The sequence below is a fragment of the Xenopus tropicalis genome, chromosome 2 (genome assembly GCF_000004195.4).
Source record: "Xenopus tropicalis strain Nigerian chromosome 2, UCB_Xtro_10.0, whole genome shotgun sequence".
NCBI classification, from domain to species: Eukaryota; Metazoa; Chordata; class Amphibia; order Anura; family Pipidae; genus Xenopus; species Xenopus tropicalis.
The window spans coordinates 8,846,895-8,864,631 of record NC_030678.2 but is presented as its reverse complement, the minus strand read 5'-3'; the positions used below and the strand labels follow the sequence as shown (position 1 = coordinate 8,864,631).

Below are 17,737 nucleotides of genomic sequence, written 5' to 3'. Positions count from 1 at the left end.
GAAATAATGATTCATGAGGTAAGATGAAAACCAGGATATGGAAGTGTCATGAAGGCCTAGAGAATGGAGGGATTGGAGCAGGAGAGGGTGATCCATGATGTCAAAAGCAGCTGAGAGATCAAGAAGTAATAGTAGTGAGAAATGTTTTTTGTCTTTAGCCAAGAAAGGTCATTAGTTAGTCAGGTTAGAGCAGTTTCTGTTAAGTGTTGTTGTCAAAAAACAGATTATAGGGGATCCAGCAGGTAACTGTCAGAGAGGAATAGCCTTAGTTGGTTGTAAACTAGGCGCTCAAGTCGTTGTTGAATTAAATAGGAGCAGAAAGGTTGGATGTTCCCAAGATTGGAGGGATCAAGAGTGCGTTTTTCCATCTCTCATTTAAGTTAAGTTAATGAGTAACCACCTTGCATGATATAAGCCTAATAGATGGTATAAACATGAGCCATGCATGCCAGCTGCTCTGTTATTAACTTGTCTACTGGCACTTTCTTTAGTATCTTTAATGTGTGTGTCTGTGTATATATATATATATATATATATAAGAATAGTATGTTACTTACAGCTATAGTCTTCCCATGGTCTAGCTGTAATCAAGAAAATGTTGCTATTGTTACAAAGATTATATATTTTCATGCAATACTATATGTAAAAACATACACAATAATTTGCTATAATAAAAAAGCAACCAAAGAATACATAGTGAATAAAGTACCCCCTATTGTAAAATATAGGGTTAATATAACCCCCAGAGAAGTTCCTTATAATATATAGTGAATAAAATGCCCCCTATTGTAACATATAGGGATATTATAAGCCCCCGAGGAGTTCCTTATAATATATAGTGAATAAAGTGCCCCCTATTGTAACATATAGGGATAATATAAGCCCCGAGGAATTCCTTATAATATATAGTGAATAAAGTACCCCCATTGTAACATATAGGGATATTATAAGCCCCCGAGGAGTTCCTTATAATATATAGTGAATAAAGTATCCCCTATTGTAACATATAGGGATATTATAAGTCCCCGAGGAGTTCCTTATAATATATAGTGAATAAAGTGCCCCCTATTGTAACATATAGGGATAATATAAGCCCCGAGGAATTCCTTATAATATATAGTGAATAAAGTACCCCCCATTGTAACAAATAGGGATATTATAAGCCCCCGAGGAGTTCCTTATAATATATAGTGAATAAAGTGCCCCCTATTGTAACATATAGGGATATTATAAGCCCCCGAGGAGTTCCTTATAATATATAGTGAATAAAGTACCCCCATTGTAACATATAGGGATATTATAAGTCCTCGAGGAGTTCCTTATAATATATAGTGAATAAAGTACCCCCATTGTAACATATAGGGATATTATAAGTCACTGAGGAGTTCCATAACCATATAAAAGCACAAAGGCTGAGTGAAACATATACAATAACTTGCTATAATAAAAATCAACCAAAGAAAATTAGCATTAAGCAATCATTATATTTTCAGACCAGTCTAAACAACAGTTTGTTGGTCATAAATTTGGTTAACCAAAAGGAAAAAAGATCTTTACGATCAACTTATGTACATTAAAAGAAAGATTTGAACTTACATGTTTCTTTTCCTGTTGCTGTTGGTGTAATCATGAGAAGTTTATTGCAAAAGAAATGTGGATAAATAAAAAAATATTTATTTAACATTAAACAAATACATATATAATATAATACTGTAAAGGAACAACTTAGGGACTTAGCATCTCAGGCACCGCTATAGTTGTCTTGTGAAACAAACATTTCAGTATCTTCACCACTTAAATGTTCATGGTTGCTGAGAAGAGTTTTATATATTTTCACCATAACTATATATATATATATATATATATATATATATATATATATATATATAACCCAGATATGTATTATTTAACAGTCAACAATAAAAAAAAAAGTACAAAACCATTATACAGTATGTTGGTCATAAATTTGGTTAATCAAAAGGAAAGAAACTTATATAAATAAAAAAATTTGAACTTACATGCTTCTTTTCCTGTTGCTGTTGGTGTAATCATGAGAAGTTTATTGCAAAAGAAATGTGGATAAATAAAAAATATTTATTTAACATTAAACAAATACAATTTAGGGATTTAGGGGCTGATTCACAAAAGGTTGAAATAGTGAGTGTTATTTTTAGCATGCTTAAAACATGGTATCACTTCTTATATTTTTATAATTAGCCAAAAGTTCACTTGTCTGACTTAAGAAGCGTTTTTTTATTTTCATTATTTTTCAGTGAGCCATGTGCGATATTTTAAAGCAATATGTTTGTGTTATTTTATTGCATTTTCCACTTTCAAAATCAGTATATAATCCTGACTGCTTCAAGATGTAAGAATCATGTGACAAGCCTGGAAATCCTGAGACAATACTCACGATATTCATCTTACTGTCATGTACGACTTGGATATTCAGAGAATGGTAACTATTTTGATTCCTGAAAATATGTTCTTTGTTTAGTGGCGGATTAAATGCCACATGGGTGCAATCTATGGCCTAAGACATTTGGGATACCACTGACTCAATAGAAGTCTCTTGTTATGGTGTTCCAGTTATTTCTATTCATGGGAAACTTGATATAATTCCCAGACACTGAAAGTATTGCATCCAGGACCTGCCCAAGGCACCATGAAAATGTCGACTGTGACACTCCACCATTTATCCCTCCAACATTCTGAAAACTACCATTTGTGAAAAAATAAGGGGGGGCACAAAAGTTTCACTGTGCCAGGAACAGCATAAGGCTCCCATTCCTCATACCGGCCATAGATTGCTGCTCTACTTAATCTATCAAAGCAGGGCACAGAGCAGGAAGGATACCTATCTGTGTTTTAGGACTCTGAGAGGGGCTGGGGGTGTTTCCTGCCACTGCAAGGAGCAGAGGGAGACTTGAGAAAGTGACTGAGAGACTGAGGGGCATATTTATTATGCTGTATAAAAAACAGTGAGAAAATTCGCCACACATCGCCAGGCGTAAAACCGGCATAATTTTTTAATGCGTTTTTTCTTCCACCGGAACTTATGGAAAATAACGGTGTCACATCCAGCATAATATCCGGCATTCAGACGGCGATCTTTTCCATTTATTTTACACAGCTTTTTTTTTTTGGCAAGTTAGTTTTACACAGCATAATAAATACGCCCCTGAGTGTCACAGGAGCTGGGAGGAAAGCCAGGAGGCTGAGCAATTCCCCCAAGAAGTATCGTGAGTACTGGGGTGACCCGAAATGTTTGTGTTTTCTCACCGGTGGTCCACAAGGGGCCCAGGTTAGTGAGGGAACTCATCTAATTTGTGAAGGTAGCACCCAGAGGGCAGGAGTTATCTTTATGATCTATGATTTGTATCTCAGGCCCTGCTATAGTTGTCTTGTGAAACAAAACATTTCACTATCTTCACCACTCAAATTTTCATGGTTGCCAAAGAGAGTTTTATATATTTTCACCATAACACTATATATCCAAGATACGTTTCATTTAACAGTCAACAATAAAAAAACAGTACTAAACCATTATACATTATGTTGGTCATAAATTTGGTTAACCAAAAGGTAAAAAGATGTTTACGATGAAATTATATACATAAAAGAAAGACTTGAACTTACATGTTTCTTTTCCTGTTGCTGTGGGTGTAATCATGAGAAGTTTATTACAGATGAAATGTGGATAAATAAAAAATATTTACTTAACATTGAAAAAATACATATATAATACTGTAAAGGAACAACTTAGGTGTCTTGTGAAACAATCACATCAGTAACTTCACCACTTAAATTCTCATGGTTGCTGGGGAGAGGTTTATATATTTTCACCATAACTATATACATCCAGGACATGTTTCATCTAACAGCCAATGATAAAAAAAATGTACTAAATAGTTATGCAGTATGATTTTTATGATTTAACCTTCTTATTAAATCAAACCACTCACCTTTAGGGCTCTGACAAATCTCCCTTTTCGCAGGCGACTAATCTCCCCGAATTGCCATTTCCTCTCTAGGCAACTTCTGCGATTTCACTGAAATCGCGCCACTGCGTATGCCATCCCACCGGTGATTTCCATTTTCGCCGGTGGGATGGCATTTCAGGGAGATTAGTCACCCGCGAACAGGGAGATTTGTCGCAGGCGACTAATCTCCCCTTGTGCCAGAGCCCTTAGTTGCTGTTGTTGTGCCTACAGTTATAATTAGAAGATTAATAAAGATGATTAATGGAAAATTCACCTAGCTAAATAGTAAACAACAATTAAGTACAGATAAGGGATCAATTAATCAAAAACTTTGGGACCATCACCATATCTTGTAAACTAAAAGAAACATTAATTTAAAGAGCTTGGGTTTGTCATTTTTATTTATATATATTATAATTATTTGCTTAAAATGGACTCTCTAGGATTAATAGTTCAGAGTTTTATGGATTTCGGATCTATAGTAGTAGCGTAACTTGAACTCAGAATGCCTCTGTGTGCATACATATTAGCACTATGCAATCATGGGTCTTCTTCCTTGACAATTCCATAGTCAAAAAGCTTTTGAGGACACTTGCAGTGCTAATACAAATATGCAAAATATATAAAAATATATTTTTTATTATTATTAACATTTATTTATAAAGCGCCAACATATCCCGCAGCGCTGTACAATAAGTGGGTTACATACATTGGACATACAGAGTAACATATAAAGCAATCAATAACCGATTATGGTTGAACTTGATGGACGTATGTCTTTTTTCAACCCAACTTACTATGTTACTATGATACAAAAAGTGAAGAGGGCCCTGCCCAAAAGAGCTTACACTCTACAAGGAGAAGGGGTTGAGACACAAGGTGTGGGAATGGGCATGACCAGAGTTGTGAGAGGGGGGGCACAGGGTATTGCTAAACTAGATTAGGGTAAGCCTCTCTAAATAAATATGTTTTTAGAGATCTCTTGAAGGCAGAGAGATTGGGAGAAAGTCTAACAGTTTGTGGGAGCGAATTCCAGAGAAGGGGGGCAGCCCTTGCAAAGTCTTGAATACGAGTGTGTGAGGGGGGAATGAGAGAGGAGTTGGGGAGCAGGTCAGAAGAGGAGCGTAACAAGCAGGAGCAAGCTCATTAAGGGCAGTGGCGAGTGTGCTGTAGTAGACAGAGGTAGCCTGATTAGGACAAGAGACAGTTAGGATGTTAGAGTGAAGAGGGTCAAAGGAAGAAGAGAGATGTGATGTGTTTAGGGATTGCAGGTCTCGGTATGTGTATGTTTGGGGGGCAGCAGGGGGTGTAGAGGGAGTTAGTGAGAGTTGAAATGTGAGCAGATTGTGATCAGAGAGGGGGAAAGGGGAGTTGGAGGTAGAACAACATTTTGTAAATATAAGATCCAGGGAGTTTCCATTAGAGTGAGTGGGGGAGTCAGAGCATAGAGATAACCCAAAGGAGGATGTTAGTGAAAGGAGTTTAGAGGCATCAGGGGCATTAGAATTGTTAACAGGTATGTTAAAGTCACCTAGTACAATGGATGGGGAGTCAGAAGAAAGGAAGTAAGGAAGCCAGGCAGAAAAGTTGTCAAAGAATTGTGAGGTCGGTATATGACCGCAATGCGAAGCGAAGCAGCGAGAAGAGCCTAATAGAGTGAACCTCAAATGAGGAAAATGAAAGAGAAGGAGGAGGTGGAAGGACTTTAAATGAATAGCGGGGGGAGAGAAGGAGTCCTACCCCACCCCCTGCCCTGTTTCCAGGTCTGGGAGTGTGAGTAAGGTGTAGCCCCCCAAAGGACAGAGCAGCAGGTGAGGCAGTGTCAGTAGGGGAAAGCCAGTGATTTAGCGATGAAAAAGTCATGGATGGAGGTGAGTTTGTTGCAGACAGAGCGGGAATTCCAGAGGGCACAGGAAATGTGAATAGAGGCTTTGGGTATAGGGGTAAGGGTTCTGTACTTTAAAGGGGTACAGGGTGGGTTTGGTGAACATGTCCCTAACAGAACAAGGATGGGGTGAGGACCAGGGTTGGGGGAAATGTCACCAGCAGCGTGTAACAGGAAGGAGAGGAATGCAAGGTGAGAGCGGGATTTGTATGTTTTTGTTTTATGTGAGGAGAAAGAATTAACTGGGGTTACACCATAAATAAATGAACCTTGCCCAGCTTTTTGAATATAAACATGTGCAGGGCTAATTTGTTTTCAGTGCAAATTATCGTCATACCTCTCAACATATTGAAAATGGAAAGAGTTTTTTACCACACCCATTTTTATGACCACACCCTCTAAATACAACTCCAATTTGACTAAATTTGTAAAGTTATTTAAAGTTTGAACACATTTCTGGGGGTTTGGGGGGTCTTGTTTTTTGTGTTATTATAGTTTTGTTAAAAAAGCTGAAGTTGCCCTTGAAGCTGCGAGTTCACCCAAGAGACCTGTTTAGCTTATTAGTTACAATTGTATCTAAATACATGTGTGGCTTTTTTTACTTTCTGTACTTTCTGCCAAAAGCTACTTGTTTAATTAAACGTGAGAAACAATGTATCTAAGTGCAGGTGATGCTCCTTAAGGTTTCTGGGCTCTCTGCCAAAAGCTACTTTTTAATTAAATTTGTATCTTTTTTTTGCATTCAGTGCAGGAGATCAAAGCAAAATGAGGGACTTTTCAATAAGAAAACCAGGACTTCGGGTTGAGGTATTGAAAGAGGGACTGTCCCACCAAAATCGGGACAGTTGGGAGCCATGCTATGTTTATAAATGAGCCCCAATAACTTTAAAAGGATAGAGACATGTTCCAGGTTTTAACAGCTATTTGTTACTATGCCTACATTACTGCTGCTATTCTTTGGTAATCTATATGCTCCCTGTCTCCCCAGCTCATCCCTTATTAACCTGTGTTAGGCCCTGGCACAGATTATAATTTAACATTTTACTGGAGAATTACATTTTGTGAGAATCCCACTTGTGGAAGAATAAAACCCAACTAATTTATGCTCTTATTCTCTTACATACAGTAAGCATTAGGAAGGCCAAATAGGCTGGTGTAATAGGAATCCGATATTAAAAAGGTGGATAGTATAATTTGTTGCCAACACCCTAGATGACAAATTATGTTTCATTGGTCTGGTATTAGTGTTTGGAATGTGGCAGAATGATTAGGAGGCATTAGAGAAGAATATAATGTTGTCCTGCACTCATAAAGCTGGTATGTTTACTTCAGAAACACTATATTTATATAGTAGCACATGAATATGCTGATATTTAGCCATGGAGAGAAAGGGCTCAGGTTACATCAGTCTCAGAGTGGGAACCCAGGGGCCCACCAGAAAACCTTAGACCCTAGGCCCACTCTCGCAGCCAACCTCTTTATTCTCCTAGTCTCTTTTATTTACATGCTAGCATCTATTCATTCAACCTATTTCTCCTCTTTCTTCCCATTCAGAAATAGGGAATGGCCATGAAACGGGCCAAATGGTCAGGAGCAGGAGGGCCCACTTAAGCTGGCCATACACGCACCGATAATATCGGTTTCGTACGATATTCGGTGTGTGTATGGCAAGTCGGCGGGGCGACTGATATTGCAGGAGGCTGCTGATATCAGTCGACTCGCCGATCAGGTGGGTTAAAAGATTTTAATCGGGCGCCATAGAAGGCACCTGAGCAAAATCTGCCTTCAGAGCTGAATCAGCGGAAGGAGGTAGAAATCCTATTGTTTCTACCTCCTTATCTACCGTTTCAGCCCTGAACGTTAGTGGCCGATTGGAACGATCTTTCCATCGGTCGCACGAAAGATCGAAAATCTCCAAGTGTGTGGCCACCTTTACACCTGGGCCCAGCGGGAGATTTCCTGGTATCCTGGTGGCCAGTCCAACACTGGGTTACATAGCAGATAAGCTCTATAGAATAAAATATTTTTTTGTTCTCTAATGGTACTGTTAAACTGTGCCATTTAGCCCTTTTTCAATTGCCTCCATTGCTACTCAGCAGTTTGTTTAAATAAACTAAAAGAAACTTTTCTGAAGCAAACAGAATACTGTAATGTGCTGTTGCCCTGCACTGATAATATTTGAATTACTTTAAAACACGGGTAATTTATTTTTTTTTAAGGGAATTAAATTAAGTGTAGTTGTACTATTTAGCATTTTCATTACATTGATTTATCAGACTGCTCACCTTTAGATGTTGTTGTTGTTGTTGGGGCGGCTATAATCATAAAAAAGGAGAATAACAATGTTTATAAACATCTATTGTAGCAGAAATAAAAACCAAACTTAAGAAACAATTGGATCCAATTACTGTATTCAGTTTTTATAACATTACTTTCAATTTTAACTAGATTTGTTTTTTTTAAACTGCATCTTTGACATGAATAAGGATGAATAAAGTATGATTAACACACAAACAAATTTCATTGGTAAAGCTGGGGTGTTTGCTACAGAAACCCTACTATAGTTTATATAAATACCCCGCTGTGTAGCCCCGGGGGCAGCCATTCCTGCACTGGTACAGCTGGGGTGTTTGCTACAGAAACCCTACTATAGTTTATATAAATACCCCGCTGTGTAGCCCCGGGGGCAGCCATTCCTGCACTGGTACAGCTGGGGTGTTTGCTACAGAAACCCTACTATAGTTTATATAAATACCCCGCTGTGTAGCCCCGGGGGCAGCCATTCCTGCACTGGTACAGCTGGGGTGTTTGCTACAGAAACCCTACTATAGTTTATATAAATACCCCGCTGTGTAGCCCCGGGGGCAGCCGTTCCTGCACTGGTACAGCTGGTGTGTTTGCTACAGAAACCCTACTATAGTTTATATAAATACCCCGCTGTGTAGCCCCGGGGGCAGCCATTCCTGCACTGGTACAGCTGGGGTGTTTGCTACAGAAACCCTACTATAGTTTATATAAATACCCGCTGTGTAGCCCCGGGGGCAGCCATTCCTGCACTGGTACAGCTGGGGTGTTTGCTACAGAAACCCTACTATAGTTTATATAAATACCCAGCTGTGTAGCCCCGGGGGCAGCCATTCCTGCACTGGTACAGCTGGGGTGTTTGCTACAGAAACCCTACTATAGTTTATATAAATACCCCGCTGTGTAGCCCCGGGGGCATCCATTCCTGCACTGGTACAGCTGGGGTGTTTGCTACAGAAACCCTACTATAGTTTATATAAATACCCCGCTGTGTAGCCCCGGGGGCAGCCGTTCCTGCACTGGTACAGCTGGGGTGTTTGCTACAGAAACCCTACTTTATTTCAAATAAACAAGTTGTTGTTTGGCCATGGGGGCAGTCACAAGTTACATAGCAGATAACTGATAAGTTGTGTAGAGTTCCATTGTCTTCTACAGAGTATCTGTTATCTGCTATGTAGCCTGTGCCTTTTCTCCTTTTTTTAGCAGTTTATATGAACTACAGGTCATGATATACAATATGGCTAATGCCAGACAAGGCTTCTGGCGTATATTTTCGGCAAGCTGAAAAGTAATTGCCCAAAAATAGCGCCATCTGCCTCCTACCTGTGCCTGCACCGGAATGAATGAGATACGCTCGGGTGCAGGCACGTGTAGCCGAAATACTCATACTGTTGCTCTGCACAGATAATGTTTAAATTACTTTAAAACACTGGTCATTTTTATGTGTTTCTTTCAGGAAATTATATGAAGTGTAGTTGTACTATTTAGCCATCGAATTACATTGATTTATCAGACTGCTCACCTGTAGATGTTGTTGTTGTTGTTGGGGCGGCTATAATCATAAAAAAGGAGAATAACAATGTTTATAAACATCGATTGTAGCAGAAATAAAAACTAAGCTTTAGAAACAATTGGATCCAATTACTGTATTCAGTTGTTATAACATTACTTTCAATTTTAACTAGATTTGTATTTTTTAAACTGCATCTTTGACATGAATAAGGATGAATAAAGTATGATTAACACACAAACAAATGGTATATTTCACTGGTACAGCTGGGATGTTTGCTACAGAAACCCTACTATAGTTTATATAAATACCCCGTTGTGTAGCCCCGGGGGCAGCCATTCCTGCACTGGTACAGCTGGGATGTTTGCTACAGAAACCCTACTATAGTTTATATAAATACCCCGCTGTGTAGCCCCGGGGGCAGCCATTCCTGCACCGGTACAGCTGGGGTGTTTGCTACAGAAACCCTACTATAGTTTATATAAATACCCCGCTGTGTAGCCCCGGGGGCAGCCATTCCTGCACTGGTACAGCTGGGGTGTTTGCTACAGAAACCCTACTATAGTTTATATAAATACCCCGCTGTGTAGCCCCGGGGGCAGCCATTCCTGCACTGGTACAGCTGGGGTGTTTGCTACAGAAACCCTACTATAGTTTATATAAATACCCCGCTCTGTAGCCCCGGGGGCAGCCATTCCTGCACTGGTACAGCTGGGGTGTTTGCTACAGAAACCCTACTATAGTTTATATAAATACCCCGCTGTGTAGCCCCGGGGGCAGCCGTTCCTGCACCGGTACAGCTGGGGTGTTTGCTACAGAAACCCTACTATAGTTTATATAAATACCCCGCTGTGTAGCCCCGGGGGCATCCATTCCTGCACTGGTACAGCTGGGGTGTTTGCTACAGAAACCCTACTATAGTTTATATAAATACCCCGCTGTGTAGCCCCGGGGGCATCCATTCCTGCACTGGTACAGCTGGGGTGTTTGCTACAGAAACCCTACTATAGTTTATATAAATACCCCGCTGTGTAGCCCCGGGGGCAGCCGTTCCTGCACCGGTACAGCTGGGGTGTTTGCTACAGAAACCCTACTATAGTTTATATAAATACCCCGCTGTGTAGCCCCGGGGGCATCCATTCCTGCACTGGTACAGCTGGGGTGTTTGCTACAGAAACCCTACTATAGTTTATATAAATACCCCGCTGTGTAGCCCCGGGGGCATCCATTCCTGCACTGGTACAGCTGGGGTGTTTGCTACAGAAACCCTACTATAGTTTATATAAATACCCCGCTGTGTAGCCCCGGGGGCAGCCATTCCTGCACTGGTACAGCTGGGGTGTTTGCTACAGAAACCCTACTATAGTTTATATAAATACCCCGCTGTGTAGCCCCGGGGGCAGCCATTCCTGCACCGGTACAGCTGGGGTGTTTGCTACAGAAACCCTACTATAGTTCATAGAAACAAGTTGTTGTTTGGCCATGGGGGCAGTGAAAAGTTACTTAGCAGATAACTGATAAGTTGTGTAGAGTTCCATTGTCTTCTACAGAGTATCTGTTATCTGCTTTGTAGCCTGTGCCTTTTCTCCTTTTTTTAGCAGTTTATATGAACTGCAGGTCACAATATACATTATGGCTAATGCCAGACGAGGCTTCTGGCGTATATTTTCGGCAAGCCAAAAAGCAATTGCCCAAAAAGAGCGCCATCTGCCTCCTACCTGTGCCTGCACCGGAATGAATGAGATACGCTCGGGTGCAGGCACGTGTAGCCGAAATACTCATACTGTTGCCCTGCACAGATAATGTTTAAATTACTTTAAAACACTGGTCATTTTTATGTGTTTCTTTTAGGAAATTATATGAAGTGTAGTTGTACTATTTAGCCATCGAATTACATTGATTTATCAGACTGCTCACCTGTAGATGTTGTTGTTGTTGTTGGGGCGGCTATAATCATAAAAAAGGAGAATAACAATGTTTATAAAAATCTATTGTAGCAGAAATAAAAACTAAGCTTTAGAAACAATTGGATCCAATTACTGTATTCAGTTATTATAACATTATTTTCAATTTTAACTAGATTTGTTTTTTTAAACTTCATCTTTCACATGAATAAAGATGAAAAAAGTATGATTAACACACAAACAAACGTATATTTCACTGGTACAGCTGGGGTGTTTGCTACAGAAACCCTACTATAGTTTATATAAATACCCCGCTGTGTAGCCCCGGGGGCAGCCATTCCTGCACTGGTACAGCTGGGGTGTTTGCTACAGAAACCCTACTATAGTTTATATAAATACCCCGCTGTGTAGCCCCGGGGGCAGCCATTCCTGCACTGGTACAGCTGGGGTGTTTGCTACAGAAACCCTACTATAGTTTATATAAATACCCCGCTGTGTAGCCCCGGGGGCAGCCATTCCTGCACTGGTACAGCTGGGGTGTTTGCTACAGAAACCCTACTATAGTTTATATAAATACCCCGCTGTGTAGCCCCGGGGGCAGCCGTTCCTGCACTGGTACAGCTGGGGTGTTTGCTACAGAAACCCTACTATAGTTTATATAAATACCCCGCTGTGTAGCCCCGGGGGCAGCCATTCCTGCACTGGTACAGCTGGGGTGTTTGCTACAGAAACCCTACTATAGTTTATATAAATACCCCGCTGCGTAGTCCCGGGGGCAGCCATTCCTGCACCGGTACAGCTGGGGAGTTTTCTACAGAAACCCTACTTTAGTTCATATAAACAAGTTGTTGTTTGGCCATGGGGGCAGTCACAAGTTACATAGCAGATAACTGATAAGTTGTGTAGAGTTCCATTGTTTTCTACAGAGTGTCTGCTATCTGCTATGTTGCCTGTGCCTTTTCTCTTCCTTTATTTAGCAGTTTATATGAACTGCAGGTCATAATATACATTATGGCTAATGCCAGATGAGGTCTCTGGCCTATATTTTCGGCAAGCGGAAAAGCAATTGCCTGAAAATAGCGCCATCTGCCTCCTACCTGTGCCTGCACCGGAATGAATGAGATACGCTCGGGTGCAGGCACATGTAGCCGAAATACTCATACTGTTGCCCTGCACAGATAATATTTGAATCACTTGGAAACACTGGTCATTTTTTTGTGTTTCTTTAGTAGTAGTTGTACTTTTTAGCCTTCTAATTACATTGATTTATCAGACTGCTCACCTGTAGATGTTGTTGTTTTTGTTGGTTCGGCTATAATCACACAAAAGAAGAATAACAATGGATCATTTCATGTTTAGAAACATCTATTGTAGCAGAAATAAAACCTAAGCTTGAGAAACAGTTGGATCCAATTACTTTATTCATTTATTATAACATTACTTTGAATTTTTAAGTTAAGTTAATCCGTTCATAAATTCTGATATAATGTAGTGTTGCCCTGCACTGATAAAATGGGTATGTTTACACTACATTATATCAGAATTAACTTAATGATAAGTCCTAGAGCCATCATGTACACCACATGTATACAGTATATCACAATATTTTTGTCTTTCTAAACACTCACAGTAGAAGCAACCAGATCACCATGGAAATGCAGACCAGGTCATGCATTTAGGAGTAGCAACTTGGTTGAAGTGTAAAACCAAGTTTGGACTATTTCATACCTCCCAACATTTCATTAAGAGAAAGAGGGACAAAAATATGTGACGTGCGGCGAAATTTTCTTGGCCACGCCAAGAAAATGATTTTCAGTCAGCAGCGTTTCCTAAATGGGCCGTGTAATTTCAGTATTTGGATTATTATTTCTTATGGACTGGTCTTGAAGCATGGTTTTCCCTAGACTCATTCCATGGCAGTACTCACTGGGATAGTCCCTCCCCTTGCTCCGATCAGAAGGACCCTCCCCAAAGACCAATGACACCCACCTATCTGCATCTGTTTTGTCCTTCTGTCTGTTGGAAGTGGAAATTTTCTTTTTAACCTTGGGAAGCATTAGGCCTGCCTATAAGGCATCCTAAGGGGTTTTTGGTCCATGGGACCTTTTTATTCCCCAGCACACCTCATATCTTTGAGACTTTTGTGTTTCAGCTCCTGGATCAGGTAGGACACTGGTATGCATTTTTTGGTATTCCATGTCTGCCTGTGTTTGAGTTGCCTTCATGTATTGCTGTCAGAGCATTTGGTGGCAGTGCTTGACTATCCCTGTTCCCACCCGGCCTGCCCAAAAGGCATCTGGTGGCAGTGGTGGATGTGACCCATACACTCCCTTTTTTATTTTTATGGATGGGCAAGGGAGGTGGCAGTTGGCTTAGGGTCAGTTAGTGAAGAGCAAATCTGTCCCCTTTTGTTTTACTGACACAGGTACTGCCTTATTTTTACATGATCACGCCTTTTTTTGATGTGGCTGCAGCTTTTTTTTTTTTTTACATAGTTGCACCTTTCTTGATGTAACCACAAATTTTCAGTGGCAAAATTTTGTATTAGTTTTGCAAAACAATTTGCCAATGGCCAAATCCATTTAACTGCAAATCCATGCCTGGCAAAAAAAAATTGCTCATCACTAGTAATTAGGCATAATTAGTTAGGAGCCTGAGCCTTTGTTCCCTATGCAGGGGATGAAGGTTACTTTTAATGGAGGAAAGGTTCATGGACAGCGGCCTCACTCAACAGACTTTCCTAGGATAAGGTAGTAAAAGAATGTTTCAAAAGTTTGCTCAAAAAACCTTTCTGCTGGAAATGGCTGCAGACTTGGGCCCTTGCAGGAGGCATTAACACCAGTTTTCCAGTTTGCCTCTTTGTGACTGCAGTAGTTGCTTTTGGTTACCTGTCTGCAGATACCAGCTGATCATGTGATGCCTCTGTGCTGGTAGTTCTGCCCACTCTGTAACTTAGCAGCCCAGAATGCTGTCCCAGGAGCCTTAGGTAAGGCAGATGCTACACTGGCGTATTCTCAGCAAGCCAAAAAACGCTTGCCGAGAATACGCCCCGCTAAGCTAGATTTACCGTCCCTTGTGCCTGCACCCGAATGAATGAAATACGCTCGGATGCAGTCATATGTAGCCGATATCCACCAAAAAACATGAAACTTCATATCTTCGGCGGATATCGGCTACATGTGCCTGCAACCGAGCGTATTTCATTCATTCGGGTGCAGGCACAGGTAGGAGGCGTATGGCGGTATTTCTGGCAAGCGATATTCCATTTGCCGAAAATATACGCCATACTCTCTGCGTATAAGTGCTGATGTTCCTGGTAAGCCTGTGAGGCCTGTTTATATCTGGGATATGAGCCTGATGTACTGCAATATGGTGAATTTTCAGGGGCTAATTACAGCTTAGTGTGAAAGCATCAGATAAGGTATGTGTTTCTAATCTGTTCTGCAGTGTGCTGGACTCTAGCTAGTAGCCCTAATGGATATAGGTAATTGGGCTTGCAGGTCATGTGTTCCATGCTGACCTACAGTGTACTGGGCTTTGCCTATTTGCTCACCTGAAACTGGCAACCCTAAGGGATATAGGTAAGTTAACTGGTGGGCAATGTGCTGGCTGGCAGTGTGCTGAGCTCTTTTAATTTGCTCTTTTAAAATGAATAGCCCTGTTTATAGGTCATTGGGTTTGCAGACAATGTGCTCCAATTCTGTTCTGCATTGGTGCTGGGCTTTGGCTATGTGCTTACTTGGAACCCTAATGGGTGTGGGTCACTGGGCTATGTTGCTGCTATATTATGATATATGCTTGTTCCAAGCAGCAACTAATCTAATCTGTTATTACATATTGCTGTCATTCTGGAGCTTGGTTGTATCCATGTCTAATTCAGCTACATCCAAATGTCCTATTACACATCTCAGCCAAATTCAATGCTACTGGATAAAGAATTGTTTAATCAATGAAGCAAAGCGATATATGAATCTTACATGGCAGGGTTCTGCCTGCAGTAGGTATGCTTTCTCAAGAATCAAACCCTTTGCCTTTGGTATATGTAGCAGGAATATTTAAAGCCAGTTTGCTATAAGGATTGCTTAGTCTAGCAACAAGACTGTAGTTATTTATTATATAACCCAGCACTTTCTGCCCTTGACTATTTAGGCTCCAGGGCAGATTTTTGTTTGCAATTTTCTGTGCATGAATAGATGGGTTTCTGATATGAATAATTTAGTACAGTGTATTTTACTATCCATATATGTGGTTCTGGGTTGGCCAGTGTAGCTTTATGGAAAGTAGTATCTTAAGACCCTGAGAGAGGCATACATTATAATCTACCAAGAAGCACCATGCTAGCACCATGGCTCCACTCCCTCTATGTTGGTTTTAAAGGATCCTTTTCTTTGTTGCACTAATATATGAGGTATGCCTAGGCTTACCCTAAGGAAGTCTATACCTTCAGACCGAATGCTTAAAGGGGACCTGTCACCCTAAGAAATAATTCCAAATGGTTTTCTATTGTGTTTGTCAATAAAATAAACTTCACTTACACTATAAAAATGGTTTTAATCTTATTTTTTTTCGCCTTGGAATTCACAAGCAGCCATTGAAGACAGTCGCCATTTTGTGTTCACTGTTATTAAGGCAAGCTTTGTATCTTGCCAAAATCTTTTTTCTGTGCCAGTATGGGGGGGGGGCTGATGCTCATGCCTATGCACTGGTTACAAAATTAGAAGGAGGGGTGGGATATTGGGAGAGAGATTGAATGTGAAGAGAACAGCAACATCTAAGAAGTTCTGAATTGAAAGTGAAAGTAACTGTCTGCCCCGCCTCTATGCCTAAGGCAGTTGGGATTTTTAAATGCTTTTATAATGGGTATGGATATCTTAATAAAAAATGAGTTTAGGGTTCATGTTTAAATTAAAAAGGACTTTTATTTTACAGCTTTTTATGCCTGGGTGACAGGTCCACTTTAAACAGTGGTATTCAACTTATCAAACAATCTTAACAAACTGATATATAGGGGTTTGTGTATATATACAGTAAATATGGATGTGCACAGGAATGTAATTATATAGCTATATCAATGTTGTAGATATTGAGCTTCACATCTTTCTTGAGGCACCATATTGTGATATTTTGTGTGTATTTTGTGTGCTCTCTCTCTAATAACTTAAATGAAAGTGTTGCAAGTTTAACTGTGACAACAAATGAGGAATTAAGGACATGGCTCTGCCATTTTTGGCTGAGATAACCCTACATTTATGTGTGCCCTTAGTTGTGTCAGTTTTTAGTGACTCCTATGAGCCAGATATTGGAAGTTTTTCTTTTTGAGTTATGTATAGGTACATATTACTAAGCTTCATGTTGTGTTTGAGTTATTTTAGGTTTGTTTGAGGCATTTCTTGCCGGAGAGGTCTTATTTGATTTGTTTTCATGATACACTTAATATTGTAGTATTTGTTTTTTGTTTCAGTATCTATTTCTCAGACTACAGTTTTCAGGTTATATCTTTCAGCATATCTTTTAGACATTGGAGATGTTTTAGTTTGGCCTTTGTCTTTTGGGCAACACTTAGTTCTAAATATCCATTAATTGTGGTCAGCCTGAGTCATGTAAGAACTTCTGGCACTTTCTACCAGGTTATAAAAGTATAGTTTGTACAGACTAAATTCTGCAGTTTAGACTTCAAAAGATGGAAATATTTGGTAAGTGAAGGCTCTTTCCTCCTCTTATATGTCATTGGTCTCCTGAACAGTAGTGGAATCTGCTTCCCTTTTAGTTTTATCCCTGTTCTAACTGTTTCATTGCCTTTGTCTATAAAGTCTTTGAAACTTGACTCAAAGTAGGTCACTCTCAGAGCAGGGAACAGAGCAGGAAGGTTGCCTGCCTGTGTTTGGGACTCCCAGAGGGGCAAATTGTGCCTCCTGCTACTGTAAGAAGCATAGCGAACCATTTCCAATGAGAGCTGAGAAGAGTCAACAGGAATTAAGGTGAAGCCACAATATCAAGGCTTAGTGACAAACCAGAGTGTTCAGGTGTGTTCTTTGTGTGTGACTTATCTAGGCACAGGTAGGTAAAAGATGCTGGTGGGACACAGGTCCAGCAGGAATTCTAACAAATGGTCCAAGAAGGCCAATGAAACAATGGTGTCCTTTGATGTTAC

At 40.3% G+C, this 17,737-nt stretch overlaps 1 protein-coding gene across 6 annotated transcripts in view; it reads right to left on the bottom strand.

Annotated features, from left to right (window-relative positions):
• The window catches only part of tff3.5 (trefoil factor 3, gene 5), an 80,220-nt gene that overhangs the window by 51,206 nt on the left and 11,277 nt on the right, over positions 1–17,737 (bottom strand). For 3 of the 6 annotated variants that reach the window (XM_031895661.1, XM_031895664.1, XM_031895662.1), the window contains exons 1-5: positions 8,154–8,179; positions 3,640–3,657; positions 2,019–2,036; positions 1,597–1,614; positions 558–581 (exon numbers count right to left, since the gene is read on the bottom strand). The gene's annotated coding sequence lies outside the window, so the exon portion shown is untranslated. Of the gene's footprint in view, positions 1–557; positions 582–1,596; positions 1,615–2,018; positions 2,037–3,639; positions 3,658–8,153; positions 8,184–9,694; positions 9,725–11,599; positions 11,630–12,868; positions 12,899–17,737 lie in introns of those variants that run through there. The other 3 variants (NM_001114052.2, XM_031895660.1, XM_031895663.1) reach the window with 2 other exon arrangements.